The following is a 16,623-nucleotide window of genomic DNA, read 5'->3' as shown; positions in this document are numbered from 1 at the left end:
CAGAAGCAATGCATGGTCAATGTACAGCAATGACACACCTGTGTGAACAGCCAGGAGACCCCCCCCCCCCATGTTATGTTACATAGTTACATAGTTAGTACGGTCGAAAAAAGACATATGTCCATCAAGTTCAACCAGGGAATTAAGGGGTAGGGGTGTGGCGCGATATTGGGGAAGGGATGAGATTTTATATTTCTTCATAAGCATTAATCTTATTTTGTCAATTAGGAACATTCAGCACCCACCCGCTATCAAGGCAGCTGCCTATCATGTCATGCCCTACCTGCACAGGTGTGCTGGCTACTCAAATGATCCAATTAAGGAGGCCATTTAGTCAGCAGCAGCAGAAGTCCTGTGCCTGGACGCTCCAACAGCGGCCAGACACAAGCAGAAGCAGAAGCAGCAGAAGCAGCAGCAGCACCACCTTTTGTTTTTTGGCTGCAGCAGCAGCAAGGCCCACAGGGCTGGCTAGCTGGCTAGCCAGCAAGCAGGTAGCAATGAAAGTAGGAATCTTTCTTTTTAACCCTGTAAGGGGGTGGTGCACTGTACCCGAAGATACTGCCATATCGGGTCAATGCATAGGGCGACGGAAGCAAGCTTCGAAATCGGCCCCCGTTCTCAAAAATCCATTTAATATATGGTCCCCAGATAGGGGACGTATCAGATATTAAACTGATAAGAACAGATTTAAAAAGTACATTTAAACGCATGTTAAGAACATAAAACCACTGTTTTTCCATTTTTGCCTTCTTCTTACCTGCTTTGATAAAAAAAAATCTGATTTTAGATTTGGTGCCCTCCCACCAGTGCAGCATAGGCTCGTGGGGTTTTCTTTGTGATTGCCAGCATTGGTAGGTCCGCACAAACTCCTCTTTTATCTCAGGGTCCTCTAGGAGTGTGGTGTTTAATCTCCAGAGGCCCCTTTTTGCTTTTTGCTCCCCCTCTAGCTCCAGGCCCACCAAGAGGAGCTTATGATCAGAGAAGATATTCTGCTCGAGCGTGCATTTCAGGGGTTTAAAAGCTCTAGAGGAAAAAATAAAATTGATTCTGGAGCTCACTCTTCCATTGGACCATGTGGCGCCCGGGTCCTCCGGCAAGAGATCCTTCCAGCAATCTTTCAAATTAAAATCATCAATAAAATTTTTAAGCAGGTAAGAAGTGCGGTCTTTACGATTAATATCCCCACCCTGCCGGTGTTCCCCATCACGTATGCAGTTAAAATCACCTCCCACCAGCAGGGGGGAAGACCCAACACAAAACAGTGGTAAAATTTCAAATAGTTCTGCCCGCTCCTGTTTATCAGGAGGGGCATACACATTTAAAACACGAATTAAAAGTCCATTAAAATATAGATGAATTAAAAGAGCTCTGCCAGGCACAATCTCAGTTACTGTATGAATAGAAAAGGACTGGCCTCGGCAGAGCAGCCCAACACCCACAGAACGACAGTCATTTGCACCGGACCATATGGATGGGCCCAGCTTCCAGTCTTCTTTTAAGTCTTTATAGTCCATTTTACTAGGGATTCCACATTCTTGTAGCAGGCAAAGGTCAAAGTCACATGTCTCTAGATAAGAAAATAAAGCAGCCCTGCGATCAGGGCTCTTTAAGGACCTCACATTGAGTGAGGCAATTTTTACAGGGATAGGCATAGTTTATGGAGAGTCCGTGCTTGGAGAATCAAAGTCAATAATAAGCTGCGTACCGTCATCCCCCGCCTGCGGGGTCATCAGCTCCTTGATGTTCTGAGGGTCGGAGCTTGAGATCGATGATGCCCCGACCCTGAGCTCGCTCTCGTCCGAACTACGGCACGCCGCTTTCCTTTGAATGTCTTCCTCTTCTTCTTCTCTTTGTCTTTTAAATGTCACACTGCTGTCCATATCCTCTGTGTTGCTCTCACTCGATGTAATCTCTGGCCCCCGGCTGATGGATCTGCGTCTTCTTTCATCTTTTGACGACTGGAACTGCTGCACAGGGGCCTGTGAGGCCTCTTTTCCGGAACCTTTGCCGCTACCTTGGGAAGTTTTCATCGCTTGTTCCCCAGCAAGCGTTGCTGAGGACTGTTGCTCCAACTTCCCCATCGATCGACGATGGCCAGTTTTACCCACCGGGTCCACTGCTGGCGGGGCAGCAAACCCTGGTTTGGCGCCACTTGTCTTCTTGGCCCTGTCCTGTATAGGCGGAGTAACAGGACCGGGCTCAGACCTGGCCACCTGGCTCCCCTTCCGGCGGGCTTTCACCGGGGCCTCTTCGTCCGGAGCAGGGCGACCCTGGGCCAAGCCAGTACCTGGCTTATGTTGCAATTTTGGGTCCACCTCTGCCCCCACCAAGGCCCGTCGGCTGCCACCCGCCACAGGTGAGCCCCCTTCAGAAGTTTTGGCGGGCTCTTGAGCCAGGTAGGAAGTCGATCGACGTCTTTCAATTTCCCGGGCAGTAAACTCGATCACCCGCCCGGGCTTCGTGGAATCCCCATGGCCTCCCCCTAGCACTACCACCGGTGGGCCCCCCGATGGAGCACCAGAGGTCTTGGGCCTGGACCCATCAGTACCTGCCATCTGGGGTTTGGGCATCTTAAAAAAGGACGTCTTTTGTCCTGTCCCCTCTTTGGGTGGGCCCAGCCTTGACCCACCCATCGTAGTTTTTGCTTTATGGGGACAGGAATTAAAATTGTGATTTTCCTCTCCGCAGAGGTTGCACCTTATCGTATGGCTACATCTTGAGGCTATGTGACCTTCTTGGCCACACCTATTGCAGCGAATCACACGCTCCGCGCCGCAGGTCTCCTGGGTGTGGCCAAACCTCAAGCAATTTCGGCAATACATAGGCATTTGAGGATAGAACAGGAAGCCCCGAACTCTCCCGATGGCAAAATTTGGGGGCGGATGGCAAAGACCCCCAATACCACCGGGATCCTTACGGAGCTTGACCCAGAACTTCCTCTTGCCGTTCCAGAACCGCACGGAGTTCAAGATTTTGTTTGCGAATCGCACCTCTTCGCAGTATCGTCGAAGAAAAGTGGCTATATCCTCCGTGGTCACATGAGGGCTGTGCATAGCCACCACCAACGGTATATGTTCCTCACCATAGAGGAACTGGAACGAAAGACCGTCGAGTCGATCGTCCCTCTGGTCCGCACCAGACAAGGTTGCATAGATGTTATCGCAACACGCCGTGGCCGTGAAGGTGACGGTATACAGGCCACGGCTTTCCTGGTCATTTAGACACAGGATGTCCTCCCTATTGAGGCGGAAGTAGTCAAGAAGAATCACCTCCGCAATGAAGCGGAGGTTCTTCAACTGACGATGGCTCTCCGACACCTCTATGCGGATGGTATTTCGCATCGACATTTCCCCAGAGGGGAAAGTCCAGGAGAACGGCATCTTCCACACCCAGGGACTAAGCCCCTTCCCCAATAGCAGCAGGGGCTCGGAATCCCGCTATAAAAGCGGAACCCTTACCCAAGGCAGAGGTCGGGGGTACCCTAGGTGCTTCCGAAGCTACAGGTAACGCTCAACGTACCGAAAATGCCTTCTGAGACACAAGGTCCCAGAGACAGGGGGATCGCAACCCGTTGTCTGTGGACTAAGCCCGCTCCCCAATAGCAGCAAGGGGGTGAAGTCCCTCCGTAAGGAGAGACATCCCCCAAGGCCGAGAAGCGGGGTACCACAGACACCTTCCGACCAGACCAAATGCAGATACTACACTTGATCTTAGCCAAAAGGCCGAGAAGCGATAACCGTGAAAGGGGCGGGCCCAACAAGGTGCCCTTCATGGGCACTATCACTGCTTGCTGTCAGGGAGGCTGCCAGACAATTTTCCATGCACACTCTGGGCTGGGGGGCAGTCAACCACCAGTACACACAGCAGAACCTAAACCCATACCATTATTGCTAAGCAGCAAGACAGGGGCCCATTGCACTCCCACGGGGCCTTTTTAAATGCAATCCATAACCCGGATTTGCCAGGAACCCTTCTTACTCCTCCTACTTGCATGTGACACTGGGCTTAGGATCTGCATAGGAAACACACACACAAGCACACACCTACCTTTGTTGCCTGCAGATGCCTCCTTGGCTGTCCCCAAACGGTATCAAACCAACACCCACGGGAAGCTGTAAGCATAGAGGACATGCCTGCACCCCATTGGACTTACCTGTGTGGGTTAAACCCGGGTTATTTGACAACCTATGGCGGTGATGGTTCTGCTCAGGCAGAGCAGTGCTGATGCTCCTCATAAAGCTGTCGCTGCTGTGAAGGTTCTAGGTGACATCACAAATCCCTATGGTTACATACACAACAAAGCTGGGTTGTTGTTGTTTACACTCTGCAAGGCCTGTGGAAGTGAGTGACATCATAGCACTGTAGTTCTGAGGGTTCTAGATGGATGCAACAATCTCCTGTTGCTTCTATGAAGGCCATAATAGACGACATCACCAAACAGCTCCATAGTCACATACACAGCAAAGGAGAGATGTTGTTTACACCTAGTGATGTCAGTGGTATTGAGTGACATCACAGCACAGTGCTAAGGCTCCTGGGCCTGGACACAGCAGCGGCTGCAATATCTCAACGGAGAATACGTTTATATATATGTGTGTGTGTGCGCGTATATATATATATATATATATATATATATTTCTCCGCCGAAATCACTTTTAAACCCATTTCCACCTTTTTTTCCCTTCTCTTCCTCTTACTTTTTTTTCACGTTTTTTTACGTTTTTCTCCTTTTCGCCTCTTTTCTGGGCGTATTATTCTTCTTTTTCTTCTTTTTTTTCGTCTAATGCATACCCCATCAGTGCAGCAATGCTTATTCAATACCGCCAGCAGATGGAGACACTGGGGGATAATTTTCTAAGGATTTATACTGATTTTTCCTGTCTGAATTTGTCGCACAGAAAGTTGCAGGCCAAATATGTGTGACATTTCTGCGACTTTAGCTTCTAGAGCATTTTTACAACATTATACATAGGTGCTGAATACATAAAAAGCGACTGTTCAGCGACAGACAAGTCGCATCGGCTGAAAGTAGGCCAGAATGTCAGTCCATGTTGGAGCAGGTTTAGATACAGTCTAAAGTATAGATCTCAAAGTCTGTGCACAGAATTTAGCAAGGGCCTCGCACCTTCTGATGCATCAGGTAGGTGCACAATAGCATAGCCTAACCCTCTGTACTTTGGTCTATATTGATGCGGGACATAGACAGCCAGCTGATGACCAATCCATTAGTGCAATGGATGGCTGGAAGCATTTGTCTTTGCCTTTGCAATACCACAGAAGCAATGCATGGTCAATGTACAGCAATGACACACCTGTGTGAACAGCCAGGAGACCCCCCCCCCCCCCCCCCCCATGTTATGTTACATAGTTACATAGTTAGTACGGTCGAAAAAAGACATATGTCCATCAAGTTCAACCAGGGAATTAAGGGGTAGGGGTGTGGCGCGATATTGGGGAAGGGATGAGATTTTATATTTCTTCATAAGCATTAATCTTATTTTGTCAATTAGGAACATTCAGCACCCACCCGCTATCAAGGCAGCTGCATATCATGTCATGCCCTACCTGCACAGGTGTGCTGGCTACTCAAATGATCCAATTAAGGAGGCCATTTAGTCAGCAGCAGCAGAAGTCCTGTGCCTGGACGCTCCAACAGCGGCCAGACACAAGCAGAAGCAGAAGCAGCAGAAGCAGCAGCAGCACCACCTTTTGTTTTTTGGCTGCAGCAGCAGCAAGGCCCACAGGGCTGGCTAGCTGGCTAGCCAGCAAGCAGGTAGCAATGAAAGTAGGAATCTTTCTTTTTAACCCTGTAAGGGGGTGGTGCACTGTACCCGAAGATACTGCCATATTGGGTCAATGCATAGGGCGACGGAAGCAAGCTTCGAAATCGGCCCCCGTTCTCAAAAATCCATTTAATATATGGTCCCCAGATAGGGGACGTATCAGATATTAAACTGATAAGAACAGATACTACACTTGATCTTAGCCAAAAGGCCGAGAAGCGATAACCGTGAAAGGGGCGGGCCCAACAAGGTGCCCTTCATGGGCACTATCACTGCTTGCTGTCAGGGAGGCTGCCAGACAATTTTCCATGCACACTCTGGGCTGGGGGGCAGTCAACCACCAGTACACACAGCAGAACCTAAACCCATACCATTATTGCTAAGCAGCAAGACAGGGGCCCATTGCACTCCCACGGGGCCTTTTTAAATGCAATCCATAACCCGGATTTGCCAGGAACCCTTCTTACTCCTCCTACTTGCATGTGACACTGGGCTTAGGATCTGCATAGGAAACACACACACAAGCACACACCTACCTTTGTTGCCTGCAGATGCCTCCTTGGCTGTCCCCAAACGGTATCAAACCAACACCCACGGGAAGCTGTAAGCATAGAGGACATGCCTGCACCCCATTGGACTTACCTGTGTGGGTTAAACCCGGGTTATTTGACAACCTATGGCGGTGATGGTTCTGCTCAGGCAGAGCAGTGCTGATGCTCCTCATAAAGCTGTCGCTGCTGTGAAGGTTCTAGGTGACATCACAAATCCCTATGGTTACATACACAACAAAGCTGGGTTGTTGTTGTTTACACTCTGCAAGGCCTGTGGAAGTGAGTGACATCATAGCACTGTAGTTCTGAGGGTTCTAGATGGATGCAACAATCTCCTGTTGCTTCTATGAAGGCCATAATAGACGACATCACCAAACAGCTCCATAGTCACATACACAGCAAAGGAGAGATGTTGTTTACACCTAGTGATGTCAGTGGTATTGAGTGACATCACAGCACAGTGCTAAGGCTCCTGGCCTGGACACAGCAGCGGCTGCAATATCTCAACGGAGAATACGTTTATATATATGTGTGTGTGTGCGCGTATATATATATATATATATATATATATATATATATATATATTTCTCCGCCGAAATCACTTTTAAACCCATTTCCACCTTTTTTTCCCCTTCTCTTCCTCTTACTTTTTTTTCACGTTTTTTTACGTTTTTCTCCTTTTCGCCTCTTTTCTGGGCGTATTATTCTTCTTTTTCTTCTTTTTTTTTCGTCTAATGCATACCCCATCAGTGCAGCAATGCTTATTCAATACCGCCAGCAGATGGAGACACTGGGGGATAATTTTCTAAGGATTTATACTGATTTTTCCTGTCTGAATTTGTCGCACAGAAAGTTGCAGGCCAAATATGTGTGACATTTCTGCGACTTTAGCTTCTAGAGCATTTTTACAACATTATACATAGGTGCTGAATACATAAAAAGCGACTGTTCAGCGACAGACAAGTCGCATCGGCTGAAAGTAGGCCAGAATGTCAGTCCATGTTGGAGCAGGTTTAGATACAGTCTAAAGTATAGATCTCAAAGTCTGTGCACAGAATTTAGCAAGGGCCTCGCACCTTCTGATGCATCAGGTAGGTGCACAATAGCATAGCCTAACCCTCTGTACTTTGGTCTATATTGATGCGGGACATAGACAGCCAGCTGATGACCAATCCATTAGTGCAATGGATGGCTGGAAGCATTTGTCTTTGCCTTTGCAATACCACAGAAGCAATGCATGGTCAATGTACAGCAATGACACACCTGTGTGAACAGCCAGGAGACCCCCCCCCCCCCCCATGTTATGTTACATAGTTACATAGTTAGTACGGTCGAAAAAAGACATATGTCCATCAAGTTCAACCAGGGAATTAAGGGGTAGGGGTGTGGCGCGATATTGGGGAAGGGATGAGATTTTATATTTCTTCATAAGCATTAATCTTATTTTGTCAATTAGGAACATTCAGCACCCACCCGCTATCAAGGCAGCTGCCTATCATGTCATGCCCTACCTGCACAGGTGTGCTGGCTACTCAAATGATCCAATTAAGGAGGCCATTTAGTCAGCAGCAGCAGAAGTCCTGTGCCTGGACGCTCCAACAGCGGCCAGACACAAGCAGAAGCAGAAGCAGCAGAAGCAGCAGCAGCACCACCTTTTGTTTTTTGGCTGCAGCAGCAGCAAGGCCAACAGGGCTGGCTAGCTGGCTAGCCAGCAAGCAGGTAGCAATGAAAGTAGGAATCTTTCTTTTTAACCCTGTAAGGGGGTGGTGCACTGTACCCGAAGATACTGCCATATCGGGTCAATGCATAGGGCGACGGAAGCAAGCTTCGAAATCGGCCCCCGTTCTCAAAAATCCATTTAATATATGGTCCCCAGATAGGGGACGTATCAGATATTAAACTGATAAGAACAGATACTACACTTGATCTTAGCCAAAAGGCCGAGAAGCGATAACCGTGAAAGGGGCGGGCCCAACAAGGTGCCCTTCATGGGCACTATCACTGCTTGCTGTCAGGGAGGCTGCCAGACAATTTTCCATGCACACTCTGGGCTGGGGGGCAGTCAACCACCAGTACACACAGCAGAACCTAAACCCATACCATTATTGCTAAGCAGCAAGACAGGGGCCCATTGCACTCCCACGGGGCCTTTTTAAATGCAATCCATAACCCGGATTTGCCAGGAACCCTTCTTACTCCTCCTACTTGCATGTGACACTGGGCTTAGGATCTGCATAGGAAACACACACACAAGCACACACCTACCTTTGTTGCCTGCAGATGCCTCCTTGGCTGTCCCCAAACGGTATCAAACCAACACCCACGGGAAGCTGTAAGCATAGAGGACATGCCTGCACCCCATTGGACTTACCTGTGTGGGTTAAACCCGGGTTATTTGACAACCTATGGCGGTGATGGTTCTGCTCAGGCAGAGCAGTGCTGATGCTCCTCATAAAGCTGTCGCTGCTGTGAAGGTTCTAGGTGACATCACAAATCCCTATGGTTACATACACAACAAAGCTGGGTTGTTGTTGTTTACACTCTGCAAGGCCTGTGGAAGTGAGTGACATCATAGCACTGTAGTTCTGAGGGTTCTAGATGGATGCAACAATCTCCTGTTGCTTCTATGAAGGCCATAATAGACGACATCACCAAACAGCTCCATAGTCACATACACAGCAAAGGAGAGATGTTGTTTACACCTAGTGATGTCAGTGGTATTGAGTGACATCACAGCACAGTGCTAAGGCTCCTGGGCCTGGACACAGCAGCGGCTGCAATATCTCAACGGAGAATACGTTTATATATATGTGTGTGTGTGCGCGTATATATATATATATATATATATATATATATATATATATATATATATTTCTCCGCCGAAATCACTTTTAAACCCATTTCCACCTTTTTTTCCCTTCTCTTCCTCTTACTTTTTTTTCACGTTTTTTTACGTTTTTCTCCTTTTCGCCTCTTTTCTGGGCGTATTATTCTTCTTTTTCTTCTTTTTTTTCGTCTAATGCATACCCCATCAGTGCAGCAATGCTTATTCAATACCGCCAGCAGATGGAGACACTGGGGGATAATTTTCTAAGGATTTATACTGATTTTTCCTGTCTGAATTTGTCGCACAGAAAGTTGCAGGCCAAATATGTGTGACATTTCTGCGACTTTAGCTTCTAGAGCATTTTTACAACATTATACATAGGTGCTGAATACATAAAAAGCGACTGTTCAGCGACAGACAAGTCGCATCGGCTGAAAGTAGGCCAGAATGTCAGTCCATGTTGGAGCAGGTTTAGATACAGTCTAAAGTATAGATCTCAAAGTCTGTGCACAGAATTTAGCAAGGGCCTCGCACCTTCTGATGCATCAGGTAGGTGCACAATAGCATAGCCTAACCCTCTGTACTTTGGTCTATATTGATGCGGGACATAGACAGCCAGCTGATGACCAATCCATTAGTGCAATGGATGGCTGGAAGCATTTGTCTTTGCCTTTGCAATACCACAGAAGCAATGCATGGTCAATGTACAGCAATGACACACCTGTGTGAACAGCCAGGAGACCCCCCCCCCCCCCCCCCCCATGTTATGTTACATAGTTACATAGTTAGTACGGTCGAAAAAAGACATATGTCCATCAAGTTCAACCAGGGAATTAAGGGGTAGGGGTGTGGCGCGATATTGGGGAAGGGATGAGATTTTATATTTCTTCATAAGCATTAATCTTATTTTGTCAATTAGGAACATTCAGCACCCACCCGCTATCAAGGCAGCTGCCTATCATGTCATGCCCTACCTGCACAGGTGTGCTGGCTACTCAAATGATCCAATTAAGGAGGCCATTTAGTCAGCAGCAGCAGAAGTCCTGTGCCTGGACGCTCCAACAGCGGCCAGACACAAGCAGAAGCAGAAGCAGCAGAAGCAGCAGAAGCAGCAGCAGCACCACCTTTTGTTTTTTGGCTGCAGCAGCAGCAAGGCCCACAGGGCTGGCTAGCTGGCTAGCCAGCAAGCAGGTAGCAATGAAAGTAGGAATCTTTCTTTTTAACCCTGTAAGGGGGTGGTGCACTGTACCCGAAGATACTGCCATATCGGGTCAATGCATAGGGCGACGGAAGCAAGCTTCGAAATCGGCCCCCGTTCTCAAAAATCCATTTAATATATGGTCCCCAGATAGGGGACGTATCAGATATTAAACTGATAAGAACAGATACTACACTTGATCTTAGCCAAAAGGCCGAGAAGCGATAACCGTGAAAGGGGCGGGCCCAACAAGGTGCCCTTCATGGGCACTATCACTGCTTGCTGTCAGGGAGGCTGCCAGACAATTTTCCATGCACACTCTGGGCTGGGGGGCAGTCAACCACCAGTACACACAGCAGAACCTAAACCCATACCATTATTGCTAAGCAGCAAGACAGGGGCCCATTGCACTCCCACGGGGCCTTTTTAAATGCAATCCATAACCCGGATTTGCCAGGAACCCTTCTTACTCCTCCTACTTGCATGTGACACTGGGCTTAGGATCTGCATAGGAAACACACACACAAGCACACACCTACCTTTGTTGCCTGCAGATGCCTCCTTGGCTGTCCCCAAACGGTATCAAACCAACACCCACGGGAAGCTGTAAGCATAGAGGACATACCTGCACCCCATTGGACTTACCTGTGTGGGTTAAACCCGGGTTATTTGACAACCTATGGCGGTGATGGTTCTGCTCAGGCAGAGCAGTGCTGATGCTCCTCATAAAGCTGTCGCTGCTGTGAAGGTTCTAGGTGACATCACAAATCCCTATGGTTACATACACAACAAAGCTGGGTTGTTGTTGTTTACACTCTGCAAGGCCTGTGGAAGTGAGTGACATCATAGCACTGTAGTTCTGAGGGTTCTAGATGGATGCAACAATCTCCTGTTGCTTCTATGAAGGCCATAATAGACGACATCACCAAACAGCTCCATAGTCACATACACAGCAAAGGAGAGATGTTGTTTACACCTAGTGATGTCAGTGGTATTGAGTGACATCACAGCACAGTGCTAAGGCTCCTGGGCCTGGACACAGCAGCGGCTGCAATATCTCAACGGAGAATACGTTTATATATATGTGTGTGTGTGCGCGTATATATATATATATATATATATATATATATATATATATATATATATATATATTTCTCCGCCGAAATCACTTTTAAACCCATTTCCACCTTTTTTTCCCTTCTCTTCCTCTTACTTTTTTTTCACGTTTTTTTACGTTTTTCTCCTTTTCGCCTCTTTTCTGGGCGTATTATTCTTCTTTTTCTTCTTTTTTTTCGTCTAATGCATACCCCATCAGTGCAGCAATGCTTATTCAATACCGCCAGCAGATGGAGACACTGGGGGATAATTTTCTAAGGATTTATACTGATTTTTCCTGTCTGAATTTGTCGCACAGAAAGTTGCAGGCCAAATATGTGTGACATTTCTGCGACTTTAGCTTCTAGAGCATTTTTACAACATTATACATAGGTGCTGAATACATAAAAAGCGACTGTTCAGCGACAGACAAGTCGCATCGGCTGAAAGTAGGCCAGAATGTCAGTCCATGTTGGAGCAGGTTTAGATACAGTCTAAAGTATAGATCTCAAAGTCTGTGCACAGAATTTAGCAAGGGCCTCGCACCTTCTGATGCATCAGGTAGGTGCACAATAGCATAGCCTAACCCTCTGTACTTTGGTCTATATTGATGCGGGACATAGACAGCCAGCTGATGACCAATCCATTAGTGCAATGGATGGCTGGAAGCATTTGTCTTTGCCTTTGCAATACCACAGAAGCAATGCATGGTCAATGTACAGCAATGACACACCTGTGTGAACAGCCAGGAGACCCCCCCCCCCCCATGTTATGTTACATAGTTACATAGTTAGTACGGTCGAAAAAAGACATATGTCCATCAAGTTCAACCAGGGAATTAAGGGGTAGGGGTGTGGCGCGATATTGGGGAAGGGATGAGATTTTATATTTCTTCATAAGCATTAATCTTATTTTGTCAATTAGGAACATTCAGCACCCACCCGCTATCAAGGCAGCTGCCTATCATGTCATGCCCTACCTGCACAGGTGTGCTGGCTACTCAAATGATCCAATTAAGGAGGCCATTTAGTCAGCAGCAGCAGAAGTCCTGTGCCTGGACGCTCCAACAGCGGCCAGACACAAGCAGAAGCAGAAGCAGCAGAAGCACCACCTTTTGTTTTTTGGCTGCAGCAGCAGCAAGGCCCACAGGGCTGGCTAGCTGGCTAGCCAGCAAGCAGGTAGCAATGAAAGTAGGAATCTTTCTTTTTAACCCTGTAAGGGGGTGGTGCACTGTACCCGAAGATACTGCCATATCGGGTCAATGCATAGGGCGACGGAAGCAAGCTTCGAAATCGGCCCCCGTTCTCAAAAATCCATTTAATATATGGTCCCCAGATAGGGGACGTATCAGATATTAAACTGATAAGAACAGATACTACACTTGATCTTAGCCAAAAGGCCGAGAAGCGATAACCGTGAAAGGGGCGGGCCCAACAAGGTGCCCTTCATGGGCACTATCACTGCTTGCTGTCAGGGAGGCTGCCAGACAATTTTCCATGCACACTCTGGGCTGGGGGGCAGTCAACCACCAGTACACACAGCAGAACCTAAACCCATACCATTATTGCTAAGCAGCAAGACAGGGGCCCATTGCACTCCCACGGGGCCTTTTTAAATGCAATCCATAACCCGGATTTGCCAGGAACCCTTCTTACTCCTCCTACTTGCATGTGACACTGGGCTTAGGATCTGCATAGGAAACACACACACAAGCACACACCTACCTTTGTTGCCTGCAGATGCCTCCTTGGCTGTCCCCAAACGGTATCAAACCAACACCCACGGGAAGCTGTAAGCATAGAGGACATGCCTGCACCCCATTGGACTTACCTGTGTGGGTTAAACCCGGGTTATTTGACAACCTATGGCGGTGATGGTTCTGCTCAGGCAGAGCAGTGCTGATGCTCCTCATAAAGCTGTCGCTGCTGTGAAGGTTCTAGGTGACATCACAAATCCCTATGGTTACATACACAACAAAGCTGGGTTGTTGTTGTTTACACTCTGCAAGGCCTGTGGAAGTGAGTGACATCATAGCACTGTAGTTCTGAGGGTTCTAGATGGATGCAACAATCTCCTGTTGCTTCTATGAAGGCCATAATAGACGACATCACCAAACAGCTCCATAGTCACATACACAGCAAAGGAGAGATGTTGTTTACACCTAGTGATGTCAGTGGTATTGAGTGACATCACAGCACAGTGCTAAGGCTCCTGGGCCTGGACACAGCAGCGGCTGCAATATCTCAACGGAGAATACGTTTATATATATGTGTGTGTGTGCGCGTATATATATATATATATATATATATATATATATATATATATATTTCTCCGCCGAAATCACTTTTAAACCCATTTCCACCTTTTTTTCCCTTCTCTTCCTCTTACTTTTTTTTCACGTTTTTTTACGTTTTTCTCCTTTTCGCCTCTTTTCTGGGCGTATTATTCTTCTTTTTCTTCTTTTTTTTCGTCTAATGCATACCCCATCAGTGCAGCAATGCTTATTCAATACCGCCAGCAGATGGAGACACTGGGGGATAATTTTCTAAGGATTTATACTGATTTTTCCTGTCTGAATTTGTCGCACAGAAAGTTGCAGGCCAAATATGTGTGACATTTCTGCGACTTTAGCTTCTAGAGCATTTTTACAACATTATACATAGGTGCTGAATACATAAAAAGCGACTGTTCAGCGACAGACAAGTCGCATCGGCTGAAAGTAGGCCAGAATGTCAGTCCATGTTGGAGCAGGTTTAGATACAGTCTAAAGTATAGATCTCAAAGTCTGTGCACAGAATTTAGCAAGGGCCTCGCACCTTCTGATGCATCAGGTAGGTGCACAATAGCATAGCCTAACCCTCTGTACTTTGGTCTATATTGATGCGGGACATAGACAGCCAGCTGATGACCAATCCATTAGTGCAATGGATGGCTGGAAGCATTTGTCTTTGCCTTTGCAATACCACAGAAGCAATGCATGGTCAATGTACAGCAATGACACACCTGTGTGAACAGCCAGGAGACCCCCCCCCATGTTATGTTACATAGTTACATAGTTAGTACGGTCGAAAAAAGACATATGTCCATCAAGTTCAACCAGGGAATTAAGGGGTAGGGGTGTGGCGCGATATTGGGGAAGGGATGAGATTTTATATTTCTTCATAAGCATTAATCTTATTTTGTCAATTAGGAACATTCAGCACCCACCCGCTATCAAGGCAGCTGCCTATCATGTCATGCCCTACCTGCACAGGTGTGCTGGCTACTCAAATGATCCAATTAAGGAGGCCATTTAGTCAGCAGCAGCAGAAGTCCTGTGCCTGGACGCTCCAACAGCGGCCAGACACAAGCAGAAGCAGAAGCAGCAGAAGCAGCAGAAGCAGCAGCAGCACCACCTTTTGTTTTTTGGCTGCAGCAGCAGCAAGGCCCACAGGGCTGGCTAGCTGGCTAGCCAGCAAGCAGGTAGCAATGAAAGTAGGAATCTTTCTTTTTAACCCTGTAAGGGGGTGGTGCACTGTACCCGAAGATACTGCCATATCGGGTCAATGCATAGGGCGACGGAAGCAAGCTTCGAAATCGGCCCCCGTTCTCAAAAATCCATTTAATATATGGTCCCCAGATAGGGGACGTATCAGATATTAAACTGATAAGAACAGATACTACACTTGATCTTAGCCAAAAGGCCGAGAAGCGATAACCGTGAAAGGGGCGGGCCCAACAAGGTGCCCTTCATGGGCACTATCACTGCTTGCTGTCAGGGAGGCTGCCAGACAATTTTCCATGCACACTCTGGGCTGGGGGGCAGTCAACCACCAGTACACACAGCAGAACCTAAACCCATACCATTATTGCTAAGCAGCAAGACAGGGGCCCATTGCACTCCCACGGGGCCTTTTTAAATGCAATCCATAACCCGGATTTGCCAGGAACCCTTCTTACTCCTCCTACTTGCATGTGACACTGGGCTTAGGATCTGCATAGGAAACACACACACAAGCACACACCTACCTTTGTTGCCTGCAGATGCCTCCTTGGCTGTCCCCAAACGGTATCAAACCAACACCCACGGGAAGCTGTAAGCATAGAGGACATGCCTGCACCCCATTGGACTTACCTGTGTGGGTTAAACCCGGGTTATTTGACAACCTATGGCGGTGATGGTTCTGCTCAGGCAGAGCAGTGCTGATGCTCCTCATAAAGCTGTCGCTGCTGTGAAGGTTCTAGGTGACATCACAAATCCCTATGGTTACATACACAACAAAGCTGGGTTGTTGTTGTTTACACTCTGCAAGGCCTGTGGAAGTGAGTGACATCATAGCACTGTAGTTCTGAGGGTTCTAGATGGATGCAACAATCTCCTGTTGCTTCTATGAAGGCCATAATAGACGACATCACCAAACAGCTCCATAGTCACATACACAGCAAAGGAGAGATGTTGTTTACACCTAGTGATGTCAGTGGTATTGAGTGACATCACAGCACAGTGCTAAGGCTCCTGGGCCTGGACACAGCAGCGGCTGCAATATCTCAACGGAGAATACGTTTATATATATGTGTGTGTGTGCGCGTATATATATATATATATATATATATATATATATATATATATATATATATTTCTCCGCCGAAATCACTTTTAAACCCATTTCCACCTTTTTTTCCCTTCTCTTCCTCTTACTTTTTTCACGTTTTTTTACGTTTTTCTCCTTTTCGCCTCTTTTCTGGGCGTATTATTCTTCTTTTTCTTCTTTTTTTCGTCTAATGCATACCCCATCAGTGCAGTAATGCTTATTCAATACCGCCAGCAGATGGAGACACTGGGGGATAATTTTCTAAGGATTTATACTGATTTTTCCTGTCTGAATTTGTCGCACAGAAAGTTGCAGGCCAAATATGTGTGACATTTCTGCGACTTTAGCTTCTAGAGCATTTTTACAACATTATACATAGGTGCTGAATACATAAAAAGCGACTGTTCAGCGACAGACAAGTCGCATCGGCTGAAAGTAGGCCAGAATGTCAGTCCATGTTGGAGCAGGTTTAGATACAGTCTAAAGTATAGATCTCAAAGTCTGTGCACAGAATTTAGCAAGGGCCTCGCACCTTCTGATGCATCAGGTAGGTGCACAATAGCATAGCCTAACCCTCTGTACTTTGGTCTATATTGAT

The 16,623-nt window shown here is 47.1% G+C and overlaps 6 non-coding genes and 1 pseudogene across 6 annotated transcripts; all 7 read right to left on the bottom strand.

Annotated features, from left to right (window-relative positions):
• Positions 1-533: 533 nt before the first annotated feature.
• On the bottom strand, positions 534-723 carry LOC130300106 (U2 spliceosomal RNA). The gene has a single exon (XR_008851119.1). It is a non-coding gene; the product is annotated as a U2 spliceosomal RNA (small nuclear RNA).
• Positions 724-3,580: 2,857 nt separating this feature from the next.
• LOC130300148 (U2 spliceosomal RNA) lies at positions 3,581-3,734 on the bottom strand (annotated as a pseudogene).
• Positions 3,735-5,815: 2,081 nt separating this feature from the next.
• LOC130300091 (U2 spliceosomal RNA) lies at positions 5,816-6,006 on the bottom strand. The gene has a single exon (XR_008851105.1). It is a non-coding gene; the product is annotated as a U2 spliceosomal RNA (small nuclear RNA).
• Positions 6,007-8,095: 2,089 nt separating this feature from the next.
• LOC130299953 (U2 spliceosomal RNA) lies at positions 8,096-8,286 on the bottom strand. Its single transcript, XR_008850975.1, has one exon. It is a non-coding gene; the product is annotated as a U2 spliceosomal RNA (small nuclear RNA).
• A 2,108-nt stretch (positions 8,287-10,394) lies between these two features.
• LOC130299951 (U2 spliceosomal RNA) lies at positions 10,395-10,585 on the bottom strand. The gene has a single exon (XR_008850974.1). It is a non-coding gene; the product is annotated as a U2 spliceosomal RNA (small nuclear RNA).
• Positions 10,586-12,674: 2,089 nt separating this feature from the next.
• Positions 12,675-12,865, bottom strand: LOC130299950 (U2 spliceosomal RNA). Its single transcript, XR_008850973.1, has one exon. It is a non-coding gene; the product is annotated as a U2 spliceosomal RNA (small nuclear RNA).
• A 2,093-nt stretch (positions 12,866-14,958) lies between these two features.
• LOC130299949 (U2 spliceosomal RNA) lies at positions 14,959-15,149 on the bottom strand. The gene has a single exon (XR_008850972.1). It is a non-coding gene; the product is annotated as a U2 spliceosomal RNA (small nuclear RNA).
• Between the last annotated feature and the right edge of the window lie 1,474 nt (positions 15,150-16,623).

Source organism: Hyla sarda, unplaced genomic scaffold (genome assembly GCF_029499605.1).
Source record: "Hyla sarda isolate aHylSar1 unplaced genomic scaffold, aHylSar1.hap1 scaffold_107, whole genome shotgun sequence".
NCBI classification, from domain to species: Eukaryota; Metazoa; Chordata; class Amphibia; order Anura; family Hylidae; genus Hyla; species Hyla sarda.
The sequence above is the reverse complement of the archived record's forward strand: the minus strand, read 5'-3'. Positions and strand labels throughout refer to the sequence as shown.